At 46.6% G+C, this 16,554-nt stretch overlaps 1 long non-coding RNA gene across 1 annotated transcript in view; it reads left to right on the forward strand.

Moving 5' to 3' along the window:
- The window catches only part of LOC119176176 (uncharacterized), a 92,838-nt gene that overhangs the window by 44,283 nt on the left and 32,001 nt on the right, over positions 1-16,554 (forward strand). Inside the window, exon 2 of the long non-coding RNA XR_005110438.2 lies at positions 4,809-4,847. This is a non-coding gene — a long non-coding RNA (uncharacterized LOC119176176). The remainder of the gene's footprint in view (positions 1-4,808; positions 4,848-16,554) is intronic.

Below are 16,554 nucleotides of genomic sequence, written 5' to 3' on the forward strand. Positions count from 1 at the left end.
ATATACAGGGTGTACTGTCAGACAGTACAGGTATTTTATAAACATGCTTAAGCACTGGTAGTCTTCGCACACAAAATCTAAGACGGAAATATCTAGCCGTTGCTTAAGCTACCTTTAATGGATTAACGAACGAAATCTCGTTAATTACCTTTTTAATTATCAACTTGAGGACGGGTTTTACATGCAGAGGTTGCTGGAGAAATCACAATTCATGGCATCTCTCCATTTTTAATGAATGAAAAAACAGGGCGAGTAATTTGAGGTAATAAATATCGATTTTTGAGGCCCCGATCTACTCTGTATCGGAACTTAGTGCGTTCAAGAGAAAGTGACCACCCTGTTACCTCAGATCCGAACTTCCCGTGACGAATAAGTAACGAAACTTCAGTCAAGGCAGCAGAATCTAAGGAAGCAAAAACACGAACCCTTGCGAAGTACATAAGTGGACGGCATATTATTCGCGAGTGACGTGCGGTACTTACCTGTTAGCCACTAGACCACCGTGGCAGGTCGTGCTTACCTGTCCGTTTCTATACGCACAGGCACGAAGCACTTTTTCGCCTGCCGCGCTGTCTGCAAGAAGGAAGTGACTCAGTGGCAGCTTCCCATTTTTACGCTACACAGTGAACTAAAAAGTGGACATTGCAGTTTGCTTGCGCACTGCGCAAAAAAAAAAAGATGCAAAAAAGCATGAGATGAGCATTGTATAGATCGCATGTAAAACTTGAGTGATCGGGTTATCCGCTGGCTCAAGTGAAATGACTTGCCGCTTTCCACAACCATGTACTTCCACGATGAGCCTTCGTTCAGAATGCGTCACTTCGTCTCGGGAATTTCCGGCCAGGAGTTAAAAAAAAATATATATGGTCGCCTTTCCTTCGATCGCCTGGTTCGGGGCGTTTCGATTCGATGCTGATATATATATTGCAAATGGCTTGTGATTTCTCAGTGTGTATATATATATATATATATATATATATATATATATATATATATATATATATATATATATATATATATATATATATATATATATATATATATATATATATATATATATATATATATATTGTCATGACCAAGAAAGACACACGCTGGCGCTTCGGCGCGCGGGTAGCTAGAGCAAAGAAGAGAACGAAGTCAGAATAAGAACAGCTGGCCCAGGATCGGGTGTTGTATCTTGTTCTCTGTCTCGCTCATCACAATATATATATATATATATATATATATATATATATATATATATATATATATATATATATATATATATATATATATATATATATATGTGTGTGTGTGTGTGTGTGTGTGTGTGTGTGTGTGTGTGTGTGTGTGTGTGTGTGTGTGTGTGTGTGTGTTGGAAGCTTAATGTTATTTACGAAACGCTCGCCGCGGTGGTCTAAGGGCTAACTAAGGTGCTCGGCGGCTGACCCGCAGGACGCGGGATCGAATGCCGGCTACGGCGGCCGCATTCCCGATGGAGGCGGAAATGTTGTAGGCCCGTGTGCTCAGATTAGGGTGCACGTTAAAGAACCCCAGGTGGCCGAAATTTCCGGAGCCCTCCACTACGGCGTCTCTCATATGGTGGTTTCGGGACGTTAAACCCCGCATAAAAAATTAATAAAAATCGCCTGTGAAAGAAGTTTTTAGGAATGAAAAACAAGTTTTTGCGAATTATTTTACTCGAGCAGTGATGATATATTTTCGCCTCGATGCGGATTTTGTCTGTGAACACAACAGGTGCTTCAGTGTCAGAACATGTTTTTATGTGTATTTTGTTCAAAAACACTTTGTATATATTAAAAGCTCTCGTTTGAAACCATGACATAACATATGTTCTTGCTGAAAACAACAAAGTTTTGTGACTGTTACTATTCTACACAACTTTCTAATTAGCATCTGAACAGTTATGTCCAGCACGGTGGTCCAGTGGGTATGGCGCTCGAGTACTGATCCGAGATCGCCGACTCCACCCCGGTCGCGGTGGCTGCATTTTTGATGGAGACGAAATTGCTAGAAGTCCGTGTGCTGCGCGATATCAATGCACGGGAAAGAACCTCAGGGGGCTGAAATTCTTGGAGCCTTCCTCTATACAGTGCCTCTCATAATCATACGGGTTTTTTTTTTTTTGACGTTAAAAACCAAACAGTTACATTGTTATTCTTATAAGCGCTAGCTGTTGAGCCACTAGGTGCATCATGCACATCAGAGACGGGGTACTAGCGAATACACTTGAATACTTACACAACAAGAAGGCAGTACAGTGTTTGTCTGTGTGTGCCGCCTTCTTCTTGTGTACGTGTGGTACCCCGGCCGTCCCTGATGTTATTCTTGTCTGATGCGAGCTGATTCCGTTTATCCGTGTGAACTTCTCAATTCCGTGCTGAACTGCATTTTCTATCCCTTTGTATGTATTACGCTGCTTTAACTGATGATCTGTTGTCTGTCTTGTGAATAACATGGCTGGCCCAGATCCATTTCTTTTGCTTAACGTCAACTAGAGAAAATCGCACCTACTCCTGTTTGTTCTCTGATATCGCTATTCTGCTGTCTTCTCATCTCTTAATGTTGCGCCTACGGTTTTCCGTTCCATTGCACGGTGCATGCCGCTTAACTTTTTCCCGAACTTCTTTGTGAATCCTCGACGTTTCAGCCCCATATGGGTGAACTGACAGTATGCAGTGTCCCTGCACACTTCTGACTTAGGGCCAGCGGCTGATTGTCTCTCATGATTTGAGAATGCTCGGTGCATGTACTCATCGCACCTTTATTCTACAACTTTCTACATTCTTCAACTTTCGCATATAAAGAATCGCCTTCAAGTTGATAATTTAAAAGCTAATGAAGACATTTTTGTCATATACCCGTGTCAATGGAACTTAATATTCGGCAGTGTTCCGCCTTGGCTTGCAGTTCGTGTGCGAAGACGAGAGGCACCTGACTGTAATAGTATTTTTACTTAAAAAGTATGTATTATCAAAAAACAAAAAAAAAATCGGCAGATCCCACGTACCTGGGAATTCGCATTATGCGAAGCATGCGGAGGAAATGTGACCGTGTTGCAATTGTTTTATTGAGCAACACGTCATGAAATGACGCTAAATTAATGTACAAATGACGCACGCACAGACATATGTTGAAGAGTTGCAGATGTTTATATAACCAGTTGTTTGCACTTGCGCAACGATGTCCACTGGAACATGCGTATTAGCAACACCAGAACCTGATATGAAGCGCTGATGCTCGCGAAAATGCTGGTCCTGGGCACTGGTCTACATAAATCAACTTCAGCTCATGGCAACTAACTACATTTGACGTTAACTCGACGTGTGGCTGTATCAAAATAGTACATATGTAATGCTTATAAAATTGCGTAGCCAGCACTGCAACCACTTTTGACGTTTCACGAAGATTAGCATCTATTTGAAAAGTATAGTTCCGAGACCTGGCGTAGCTCTGTGGTAAAATGCTTCATTGGCAGCCAGAATGCTTGGGTTCGATTCCAGCTGGGACTCGTCGGGTCGACGCTACCAACGTCGGGTATTTCTTGAAAATTGCGCATTAAAATTGCCCACGTGCGTTCTCGTCGTTTCTGGGAAGATAACAAGTGTCAATCACCTGTGGCACATACCCGCATACCAGCGGCCCATACCCGCCCGTAGGTATGTGCCACTGTCTGGCGGGAAGTCTTTGACGCCGTACGCGACGGGAAATTTACATTATTTATGTCTTGACAAGCACGTCGTATTTCTCAAACCATCTTATCCTCTCGTGCTAATTTTGGTTCACGCCAAGTAAATTGGGTTACCACAAGAGCACCCAAACGTAAGCGGCTAGACAGACAGACAGACAGACAGATAGATAGATAGATAGATAGATAGATAGATAGATAGATAGATACGCCCAAAGTCGCCGAAGTTTGCTAAGAAATACTGCGCATTTAAAAGAAAACTCCCTGTATGGTGAAAGGGCTGTCTGGTTACTTGTTTCAGAACTGCCCGCAGCTATTCGGCCTCCTTCCAAATTCTGGAAACGCTGAAACTTGCGAAGAACCAGAGGCGCGGGTGGTGGGGGTGGGGGGATTGCTGTTTGAGGCGACACAGTGCAGTCGATATAGCCGAGTAACGGGCGTTAGCTACGCCCCGAAGAAGACGACGGAAACATCGATGGCCATTGTTGGCAGGAGGCACACATTGAAGTAGTTTCCCAACTAATGAAGCCTTGGTACAAGATCATTGCGTTTGGAGGAGGGGTCTACGAAAGTGATTATAATGTTAACGAAAATCTGAATAAACGGCTGAATCATAATAAAAACAAAAAATGACAATTATTGCTATCGTTATTGATTCCTTTTCAGGGATACGTGTGGAGATAAAGTAAGGAGTATTTTGTTCTGTGGCTGTTTAGACGGCGCTTTAAACAGTGGACAGCCCCATCCGCTGAAGTTGATTTACGTAGCAGCGTACAGGGCTACGATCCTCGCGAGCAGCAGCGCTTCATACCATCTTACCACTTCTGGTGTTGCTGATATTCATGTTGCTGTTAGCATAATTACGCAACTGTAAACAACTGGTTGTTCAAAACATATGCGGATGTTTAACGTATATCTGTGCGTTCATATATACACACATTTAGCACCACTTCGTAACGTTTTGCTCGATAAAAAAAATAACAGTTTCCTTAAATCCGCATGCCTCGCGTAACGTTGATTCCGGTACGTGGGATCTGACAATTTTTTTCTTTTTTATTATCTTTGTTTGCCGAATTTTGGCGTAGACATTTGAACCCCCTGTCTTTTTTTCACGCAGGTTTGCCACTGCGGCTCGGTGCCTCTCTGCAATTTTCTGGTAAGTGAAAACAACGGAGAGGGAGAGAGAGAGAGGGGTGGGGAATATCGCTTGCAGGGTGTCGCGTGGTCAAAACTTTTAGCATTGCTATGTGATGTTTTGTCAGAGTTGCCGCTGTTCCATTGGCTTGACGGCTATTGCCAAAGGGTATCTCCTCAAAAGCATCGTTATTGTATATATATATTGCTGGCATGTGCGTCTGAAGACGCTGAAGCCCATGAAACGCGGTGAAAGGAACGAGTAGAGGGGTCGATCGATTTCTTGATGTAGTCGAGAGTCTCAAGGCGCGAAGCAAGAAATCTTTTGTGTGTGCGCGCACTTCGCTGAGAATTCGTTTGCATCGCTCACCGAGCCCGTATAGTGGGAACGTGTATTTCTCGGATTTTATTTTCTGGGGGGGGGGGGGGGGGGGTATTTACCTGAGACGTCCTTTGTGGCATAATGAATGGAATGAAAAAACTTTATTTCAGTCCTGCAGGACGCGCTTAGCGCGTAGCGGGCGTCTCCCACGTAGGGACCGACAGACAGGGAGTACCTGGCGGCCGCTTCTAAGATTTTTTTTTTTATGCAGCCAGCCCTCTGTCTTTCTCTCTCGCGGTGAACCCAACGTAATGGAGTACCTTGAAAAAAATGTTTGCGTGTATTAATCACTTTTCAGATTATATGAATTTGTGCATGAGATGGAGTAACCATGCACGTGCTATCTCGCTTGATGCTGTATATACCTACAGATACTTCTTATCTCATTTGCAATATACATGCTTGAAAGGTACGCGTTCAGCAGTGAAAAGCAAAAGAACGCTGAATTCCTCGATTCATCTTTGGGTTCAAACCTTCGGTTATTGCGTTTCTAAATTTGCGTAGATCCTGGACATTTCCACGTGCTTATGTGTTTCGTGGTTATTGTTTCCCATTTTCATTCGTTTAGGACATAGTGACTTGCAGGTTCGCCCAATACGCAGTAGCTAGTGCACCATCCAGGCAGTATCCTGATGCTTTTTTGTTCCGCGCGATTATGTGCACAAACACCATCGGCGAATCAACAGTCGGGCTCGCGGAGCCGGTACCTTTCCAGTCTGGTCAATCCTACTTTTATAAAAAAAAAAACTTGAAATGTTTTGATCTACCGTTGTCGGCAGGCCTTCAAGTGAGCTCGAGCCTAAACTAGGCAGATACACACAAAAAAAGGCCAGGGTTGCGCGGAACACAGAGCACTGTCAAAGCAAAAGCTAGAAGAGCGGCTTTTCAGAGCCTTTTCTTAACACTCTTTCAATAACTACTACAAGTACACTTGCTGGGTACCCGCTACGCTACGATTAATCATAATTCTTGCGTCGTAGGCTGGCATTCTCCATGCTACCATTCATCATTCCTCGGAGAAGCTTGGTATCCGCTACAAACTTGCCAGTAAATTTGTGTAGTTTTTTTTATTTATATGCAGTGTGAGACGACTGTGAAGAATTACGCCTGAAATGAGCATGCGCCACAGTTAATAGGTGAACAAAAACAAGCGTTTGTAATGGGTTGGATGATTAGACGACCTGCCATTTACAAAATTCGTATTGTGTGACTCCATGTTGTTTCTTTGATGTTCTAAAACGCTCCACAACTCATATTAACGCGATTCCTTTTCCGATATCAAGCCTGCCTAAAGCCAGTTTGGCACAGGCGTGGCTGAGTGGCAGAATACTGGGCCTGCACGCAGCTGACCCGAGTTCAAATCGCGTGGTGTCCATGGTGGTTTCTTTTATTTACTGAGTTTTTTTTATTTCTCGCGATACTGATTACGGACACCGGCGGCGGCGGACAACTACGGCACCGCTCGTGACCCGTGTTCAGATCTCGTAACAGCTTTCGCTGTAAAACAGCTCGAAAGACGGAACACATGAAGAAGGACACAAAGTATACATCACCCACTCTGTCTTTCGCGTTGTTTTTGTATCCACCATGTCGTACCAACTCGCCCAAACATCCACTTTAGCTAAACCTAGAGCCATAACACGTGAACTCAAACAAGAGATCCGGGCATTCGACGAAATCGTCTGGGCCCACGGAAATTTGTTGGGTACTGTCAGGCGCGTGGGCAGAAATTTTCATCAAGATGGGGGGAAAAGGGGCACCACTTTGATTTCGGGAGGGGGCCCCCTTGAAAATGGCCATTTTTAGCTCTCTATGCCATGGCGCAAAAAATCACGGGGGGGATGGGGGGGTACGTGCTCAGTGTGCCACCCCCTGGCTACGCTCCTGGGTACCGCTAACAACGGTGGATGTAAGCGCAAGTACATAACTAGCATTGCACTACGCCTCTCTGCCTTCTAATAAATTATCTCTCTCTCTCTCTAAGGACTATGGCTTACTCGTGGAGAAACAGACGAAACTTATATGCATGCACTCACGATGAAAACATCATGCTAAAGTGGATGCTTGGGCGTGTTGGTACATCTCAGAAAATAAACTATCGCGAAAAACGGAGTGCCCCGTTTTTCGCGGTGCTTTATTTTCTGATAAAACATCTGAGCAGCAAGAAGATTAAAAAAAAGACGCAGCCTCTAGCTGTCACACAGGACCCGTTAATTAGGGAGGCGATCGCCAGGCTAATTCCAAGGGCCGAAGTATCGGCCCCCCGAACCGCACCACGAAAGCGTGGACAATTTAGAAGTGGTCCTTTTTGGCGCGCCAGCGGACGCCGGCTGTGGCCTAAAGAACAAGTCAGAGCCGAGAGTTGATAAACAACACAAAAAGTATATTCTCAAAAATATCAAATCGAAAACAATACACAAGAATGCACCTCCACAATAGTTGAGTACAATATGTCACCAATCAAACAACGTGCTACACAGTACAATCAGCCACACTCGAAACAACGGACACAGACAACAATGCACACTACAATGCAGTCGCATGCATTAAACAACCAAGACACTTAAAGACTAAAGAGATAGAAAACCTATCCAGTCCAAAGTTCTTGGAACAAAAGTCTGGATGATACTCTTCCGAGAATCACTCACTCAAAGTCCAGGGTTGTCGTCGTTCCGTCGCCCTCGAAGTTTCTCTTCCAGGAAACCTCGCGTCTTCAATTGGCCACTCTCCAAGCTTCAAACTTCTTCGCCCGAACACGTCGGCTTCACACACGCAGCCGTTGCCACGCGTCTTCGCTCGATAGCGGTAAACACACGCTCTTGCCTGTAGCTCGAGCCTTCACACCTCAGGTGGAATTCCTCCTCTTCTCTTGCTTTGTCCCTACGGACAAAACCTTCGCCGACTACACGGCGGAATCCCTACGCGCTCTGGCGCTAACTTCGGTCTTCTCCTGATCTCTCATCTCCGCTGCTCGTTTAAATACCTTCCGCGCGACATTCCAGAAAGTTCTCGTCATTTCGTCTGCGCGATACGCAGCGAAGGCTGGGGAGAGGCGCGAGACTGTACGAGGGCCGTCCCCGACCGATGACTCAACCCGGCAGAACACGCCCCTTTCCTTCTAGAAATTTCCAGTGCTTGCTCGGCCGCCGATGTGGGGTGAGGAGGTTCGTCGGCGAAGCCACGCTTCCGAGGGGAGAGAGTCGCGCGCCCGGGGAGCCTTGGATGTTTGTTTTCTTTTTTTTCTTTTGACCTCGCGGCGCTCTCCCGCGCGTTATCGCAAGAATTTGGCGGCGCGCCCATTTTTAGCGCTCGTTCTGTGACACTAGCCTCCAACTCTCTGTACAGGACCGCTCGTTACAGCTCAAACAAGTTGTGAAAAACATTCATTCGTTTTCTTTTTTATGTTTGCTCCCAACATAACACAGCCTGTAACTTTTTGAAGTTGTATTTAATTGACATTGTTCTGATTTAATTTTTATGTTTCCTCTTACGTGTCACCCCCCTTGCCAAGTGCCTCATATCAGAGGCCGGCAGAATTTCAGAAATAATAAAGAAAAACGACCCGAAACCATGATAGGGTAATAAGAAACGCCGTTGTGGAGGGCTGCGAAAATTTTCACTACCTGAGGTTCTTTATTGTGCACTTAAATCGAAGTATTCGCGAGTTCCGAACATTTTCGCCTGAACCGAAAATGTGGCCGTCACAGCCGGGTTTTCATTCGGCGACCCTATAGAGTCGGCAGCCGAGCACCATACATGACCACTATAGATCACCACGGTGGGCTGCTAATGTCTTATTTCTCATTGCCAAGCACAATATTTATCCGACACGATTTATCGTCAAACAACGGCGCCCATACAGATCATTGCCCAGTTTGGTGTAGTGTGGTGGGGCTATACATTTTAGAACTATGGCGACTTCTATTTTCAACCAGTCTGACTTTACAGCAGTCATTTCATCCTCAGATCTGGTCTTGATTACGGTAGTGTCGGTCTTTTATTTTTTAATACATTATCTCGCTGTGGTTCTTTGCATTTGATTGATATGTGGGGTATAACGTCCCAAAATCACCATATGATTATGAGAGACGCCGTAATGAAGGGCTCTGGAAATTTCGACCACCTGGGGTTCTTTAACGTGGGCCCAAATCTGAGCACACGGGCCTACAACATTTCCACCTCCATCGGAAATGCAGCCGCCGCAGCCGGGATTCGATCCCGCGACCTGCGGGTCAGCAGCCGAGTACCTTAGCCACTAGACCACCGCGGCGGGGCGTGGTTCTTTGGATTGTGATAGTACATCTTGAGGGCAAGTGTAAAAGTAGCACGTGGTGGTGGTGGTGGTGGTAGAAAACATTTTATTGCAGAAAATGTACGAGAGAGTTGCGGCATATTGCATGCTTGAGTGGTAAGACGCTATTCCGGGATGCCAATAGAGTTGGCCGCTGCTCGAGCGCGCCTCACTAAGGAGCGTTTAGCATCCAAGGTCGAGCACGTGTAAGGCACCAGAGGAGCTCAAGCTTAATTTTGTTTTTTGAAGATGCGCAGTGGGTCGTCGATGCAGCGCAACTTCTTGAGCACGGCAATCTGATTGTGTCCGCTCAAACTCTCTGGGTCTGGTTTATTATAGTGCGAACACTGACTAATTTCTCGTGACACAATGCTATAACGTCCTGGTTGCATTGAGACGGCAGTTGTATTCGCCAGACCCCGTGCTTGATTCTGTGTTTGAATGGCTCATTCGTTCGATATTTGGTAAGTGCGTACATTTTTTTTAATGCGAAGCATCCTGTAGCGGCGGCATGTCCCACATTGTCGTCATGGTCCGTTTTCAGACTGCGCATGCGCAGCATCCTATATTAGAGGTTAACTTCTCTCTCTCCAATAGCTGCGCGTTACTCTTTCCACTTCTATCATGCCACCTGCATGTGCGCGTCCTCCCTCTCTCGCCTCACAACGCCGACGCAGGGAGCGTCTGCTAACCTACGGTCGCTCCCCTCTCTCCTCTAGGCATTCTTCCCCGTGCCGTTTTCAGTGCCATTGCGCATTCGCGTCCCCACTCTCTCTCTCTCTCTCTCTCTCTCCCATATATCGGAAAAACCTTTGGAGCTCACTCAGACTCACTCATAAAACATATTTTATATGTATAGCTTTGGACTCACTCGGACTCACGCTCACCAAAATGTTCTTCAGCCTCACCGACTCGGACTCAAACTCACCGAAACATTACTCACCCGGACTAACTCAGACTTGGGACTTGATCTGAGTCTGAGTGAGTCGACTCATGAGTGAGATCGACGACCTATGCTTTATTCTCTCCTACGCTCCCCCTCTCTAGAAGTAGTTACGAAGTAACTACTTCTAGGTTGCGCTGTTCCTACATTCAACCGTTCACTGGCCAGCCCGCATACTCGTACATAGGCATTGTATTGTAGCGGCGAGAGAGGAGTGACGTGAGACGGCGTCGAAGGCGGCAGACGGGGCCGTGCTGATCTCGCCACTTTATTCCACGCCTGAAGCGGAACCGCGGTGGCTGTCCATGTCCGACGCGCCAGGTGCGTAAGCTCGTTCTAATCCTCGCGCAGCTCGAGCTAGCATCAGCTGCGCGAGAGGCGCGGCGCAGTGATCAAGAAATGATGGCGATGATGATGGCACTACAGGGCTCCCCCCCTAGCGCTTTGCGCGATTCGAAGGCATATGAAAAAAGAAAGAGAAAGAGACTATATACATGAACGACAATCCGCAAGGTGTCCGTTTGGGAAGTTCCAGTTTGTCAACGTGTAGTGACCATCGGGAACCAGTGGGTCTCTGGCGGGCGACACTGGGAATGGCGCAGCGGACGAGGGTGGCCAGGCAGGCACGCTGTTGGAAGGAGCGGGCGAGGGTCGTGATGAAGGGACACCCTTGTCGACACCCTTGTTGACCTCCAATGTAGTGCTGAGCAGGGGACCGAAGTGTTTAAAAAGTGTTGACAGAGGAACCGAAGTACAGCGTCAAAGCACCAATTGCCAAGCACGAACTCCTGACAACCGCCCATGGCATTGCGGACAAAGTGCACGCTGAAGAAAGGAAGGGTTGTCATCAACAATGCGTAGAGACCGTGCGGAGCGGTTACAGAAGGAAGGATGACATCCGCATGATGCGAATAATGACAGAATATATGATGAACTCAGGCCATGCACTCATATGTTGGTGGACAAGGACGGAAGCCTTGTAGTCATGCCCCAGTGGTTCTTTTGTGACAAGGCTTTAGCCGCTGTAAAAAATAATTTCCGGGTTTGGGATGTGAAAACTCTGAAAGCAAGAAAAAAGGCAGTGGTGTTGCTGAAGATTTTAAAACTCGAATGGATAAAGAAGGAGGTGAAGAACAAAAAGGTTAATGCGGTCGCCGTATTTTTAAGTGAATAAAGCCAAAAGGTGGATTATCCCTTCCGAGCGATTGTTACGGAGCAGAACATTACAGGCTACTGTCAGCTGGTACCTCCCGAGGCAGCTTACGGGGCTGGGCGCGGAGGACCCGTATAAAATCGCGAGTTCAGACCAACTAGTGGGGCTGTTCCAAGCTTTCATACCAGGAGCGAACTCTGGCTTTTTGATTGACGTTGAGGAACTTTTCAACTCTATTCTCCACAAGGACCTTTTTCAGGAAGTTCTTAATTGTATTGAACGTTCTGGTGTGGTGGCGCGCTTGTCCTCTCTTCGTTTCTGTTTATTCGTGCGCTTTAACTGGCAGTAAAACTTTGGGAGGCCTGTTGGATAGCTAGACATGAGCCTGATAAGTGCGTCATGTAGCCACACATTCCTGTACCTTTCCAGGAAAGTGCGCGACTTCCTTTTTTGTAAATAGTTCTTGTAGATAGGGGTCTCAGGGGTTACGCAACTCGTGACGCGGTCATGACTCACTGCGCACGCGCTTAGTTCGTTTCATAATGGGGGTGTATGTTTCAATAAACCAGTTGTTAGTCTGCGATCGTCCGGTCCACATTGTTTCTGGTGCCTCGTCTTTAGCGCAGATATATATATATATATATATATATATATATATATATATATATATATATATATATATATATATATATATATATATATATATATATATATATTTCAATTATGTCTTACCAACTAGCCCCCAACGTACGCTTCTCAGTGAATTCAATTGAGTGAATCCAGTGGTATCATGTAAAAGTTAGATTAGGACTAGATATTAAGAGCTCTGTTGCCAAGGAAGAACGCTACTTCGACACCTCCACATATCTGTGTAAATGGAACGCACTCTGAAAAAACTAACACAATACGCTTCGGCCCTTCGTAGCTGTTGTGCCGCAGTTTGAGTCTTTAACGCGGCGACGGGCATGTTTCCTTTCTTCCTGTGAAGTGTACTGCCATATGCCACAACACTGCAAGAAACCCTAACCGCTGCATGAGGCCTTACTCGACGCGGAATCATGTGAGAGGTCACATTAGCGCCCCGCGTCATTCTTTCTCCTGGAGTATCTTTCGACTAGAGAAATGGGGGGGGGGGGGGACACGTATAGGCGTGCCCATGCGAGGTGGCAGAAGGGGATCGACCGTCCCCCCTAGCCACTTAAGAGGGGGGCGCAAAATCGGTCCCACACATTGAATTAATAGGGAGGGGGCGTTGCAACTCGGAGAGGGGAGGGTGCTAAGTCAGCCCCATACACTGATATAATAGGAAGGGGGATGTTGCGAGAAATCTTCGCCCCCCCCCCCCCCCGAAGGGGATTCTTGGGCACGCCTATGGCGACACATGCCATCCGCCTTGCCTTGTTCTGCTCGGTGTTGTACCAGCAAGGCTGCATCGTTGAAATTCATTGTACTAGCCAACGTTATATACAAGAAGAGACAATCCTTCCTAGCCACTCTTCTTAATCTGGTAGATTCGGATTTTCCTGCTGAGCTTTGTAAAAACAACGCACTACTTTTCATTGTTTGCTTATTCCAAGCTCCTCTTGTCTCGAAGTAGCAACATTTGTGTGTCAGCGATGAGATTTGGGCAAAATATTTAAACAATGATGGCAGTTGTAGTAGAGACTGAAATGTGGAAAACCCAGCAGGACCAAGTCTATCAATATTTGCGGTACTTTGAGAACTGTTTCTCACTGACGTCACCTTCAATATCACCCCATTCACCATCACCATTCACCGCTGCCTATTCTCAGGAATCGTGATTGCTTACATGAAGGGACCAGCTTTGTGGATTTGAGCCTCAGTATATCATTTTTTTTCTTTATCTCTCTCTCATTCTGCGCTTTTTTTTTTACTGAGAAGTCACCTTTAAGTGTTTTAAAAAGCTCACAGGAGTCGCATTTTCAGATCCATAATACGGCGCATTATCCGGTATACACGATCGACTTCACCACGGAAGCGCACGAATCAGAGCGAGTAATATTTGCAGCCGCTATTGAGTACCGCGTGCACTTATGCTTACTGGTGCTTACTTGTGCATGCTTAAACCGCAGCGGTGCATGGTCAAGTGTTTAAAGCGTCGTTTTCCGATGCGGTATTGTATTTGGTTAGAGTCCTATATTTATGCACATGTAGCCGAAAATTTGGACTCCTAGCTGAATGATGTAGGTATATTCAACGATCCACGGCGACGTGGAGGAGCGTGCAACGTATTTTCATGGCTTTCCTGTGATACACTGGGATGTGTGACATTTGGTGATGAAAACAACTGTGATTAAGGAGATGCTCAGACGGGACCATTGCCGGCCATTTAGGCCAGGCTAACCTCGCCTGTTGCACCACCACCACCACCACCGCCGCCGCCGCCGCCGCCAGTCACCGCACGAGCCATGCTCTTCAATGACGGGTCGTGATGAGCGCCGAAGCAAGGTTATTTTTTAGGGGCGAAGATCTTAGTCTAACCTAACCTTCTCCTGCGTCAGGCGTAACCGGCAGTATCTCACCAGCCGCGGCGGCTTGTGCTCGTCGACAGACAGACAGACAGACAGACAGACAGACAGACAGACAGACAGACAGACAGACAGACAGACAGACAGACGGACGGACGGACGGACGGACGGACGGACGGACGGACGGACGGACGGACGGACGGACGGATGTTTCGCCCCACTCATCATCATTCACTCCGTGGATATGCTATGAATTTTTTTTTTCTCTTTTGCGACAGCTGGCCAAATGTTGCATAATGCACTCTTTTTCCTTCGACTCACTTCGGACTGTTGCCGAGTTTGAGCAATCCGTAGATGCGCCTTTGGCTCCTATAGAATAACGGAACTCAAGTCCTACACTGCCTATTTCACCATTCCTAGAACGAGTTAGAAGAAGAAATCTAACTAAACTGATCCATTGTTCAGCAGATATTTCTGCCTGGTTGTTCGTGCTTCCGCGCAGTTAGTCGCGTTATATTAGCGGACGATTGGCTGCCATGGCTCTTTTCTTTTTGTAAACGTGATATCTTTCCTTTCCGCACGGCCTCCCTCTGTCCCTCTCTGGAAACGTGATAGCAGGGGGGTGATCGCACCTGGCAGTGACGTGCTCCTGTCCTCCGCGTGTTCGATTTCATGGAGAACGAAGTGGAATGCCGACGCGTTGCGTTAGCAGCTAGTTCCCCCTGTCGCTGCGCCCTTTCCTGCGTGTCTATCGGGAGTTGCTACGCCACCGAGTTCGGAATGAAGTCGCTGTGTCGGCCGAGGCCGGAGCTGCGATGGCGCTTGCCTGATGGTTCTTGCACATCCTCCACAGTCGGAAAGCGTACGCGTTGCAAAATGCTCAGCGGCCGCCGGAAAGGCACTTGCAGGCTGTTGGGCGCTTGAAGATAGAAGTCAGTTGCCCAATTCTCCGTACGTCTCGGACGGCGGCTCGTGTGCAAGCAGCCGAATATACTCGCGCCGGCCTGGTGGACGACGCCCAGTTCTTCCGATGCGGCACCCCGAGAAGGATGTGTGCGTTCGCCGTGCCGCATTTTTCGGCCACGATTCTCGCCTTTTCCCACCTTGTGCATTAGAGGTAAGCTTCGCCGATAGCGTGTCTCATTTTTTTTTTCTTTCTTTCAAGCTTCGCTTTCGAGGCATACAGTTTTGAAGCACCAGGAGGCCACTGCAGCAGGCCGCCTTGATTACTCGTACAGGGCTGTGACTGCTTCGAATAATCGTTTCGCTTTGTCAAGCTAAGTCGGTTGAAAGTTTTCGTTTTATCTCGTTTTACTTCCTGAATTTCGTTTTATTTTTTGTAGAGAACACTGTCGTACGTGACCAGTGTTTTTTGATGTGCCTTTAGAGTCATTGTTCAACAATGATGACTGCAAACTTACATCGCGAACGCAGTTATTTAGGCAGATCACGCAATGAGGTATCAAATATAGGTCTTTCTTTTTTCCTTTCTTTTTCTTTCTTTCCTTCCTTCTTTCTTTCTTTCTTTCTTTCTTTCTTTCTTTCTTTCTTTTGTGTTATCGAAAGTGTGTAGGAAATGGCAGTGGTACCAAGCCTTGGAAGAATATTGGTGGTTTAATTCTGCCATTTGTGACTCGCTGCCGCTCCACCGCAAAACTGAGCCCTGAGCCTTGTCGATTCGTTCTCTAATCCACAACGAAGTTGCCATAATTCATTCTAGTTCCCTGTGGTATGGTGTTGTTCTATATTAAATATCATTTTCTTCTGCGCCCGTTGTTTTGGGTCGTGCACTAGTTTCTAAGAGACTTCTATGGGCACATGTAAGCTGTAATATGCGATCTTTCGGCGTCAAGAATCTGTACGCATTAGTAATATCTTCGTATTCAGGGAAGTCACTACTACCGCGATTAGCACAAACGTTGCCGAAATTTCGCACGTATTCACAAAATTCTCATCGGCCACTTTGCCTCCTCCGTGTTGTATAACTTTCCGAAGGCGATTTCCCCGTGGGCTCGCTTCTTTTTTTTTATCTCTTTCATATTGCTGCTACCACAAAAAGATATTTTCGAGTGACTTTCCCAGTTTTTCTGATGCATTTCGCTGCCATTGTGAATCACGCAGTAGCTACTGTCCGTGTTTCTGACCCTTCTCTGGTGCTTTGTAGACAATGACCTGTAATTCTAAGAGCTTTGAGTGGACTCACGCGTTTTTTTTCTGTATTTACGGCAGCGAGAAATGTGCGTACTTGTACATTCACCGATATCAGTACGTATGATATCAGCGCTGAAAAAAACTGTCGCGAACGTATGCACGTGGAGCAATATGGCTGTGCGCCTATTTGAAGAGGATTGGGTAACACAACGGTGGAGCTGCTAATTGTTGGTGAAGTTTGGCCCTGCGTTTGAGTGCCTGTGTGCTGGCTGGAGGAGGTCGTTGGTTCGAAACTCACTGCCGCAGGATACGCACTGATC

This window comes from Rhipicephalus microplus, chromosome X, assembly GCF_043290135.1.
Source record: "Rhipicephalus microplus isolate Deutch F79 chromosome X, USDA_Rmic, whole genome shotgun sequence".
NCBI lineage: Eukaryota > Metazoa > Arthropoda > Arachnida > Ixodida > Ixodidae > Rhipicephalus > Rhipicephalus microplus.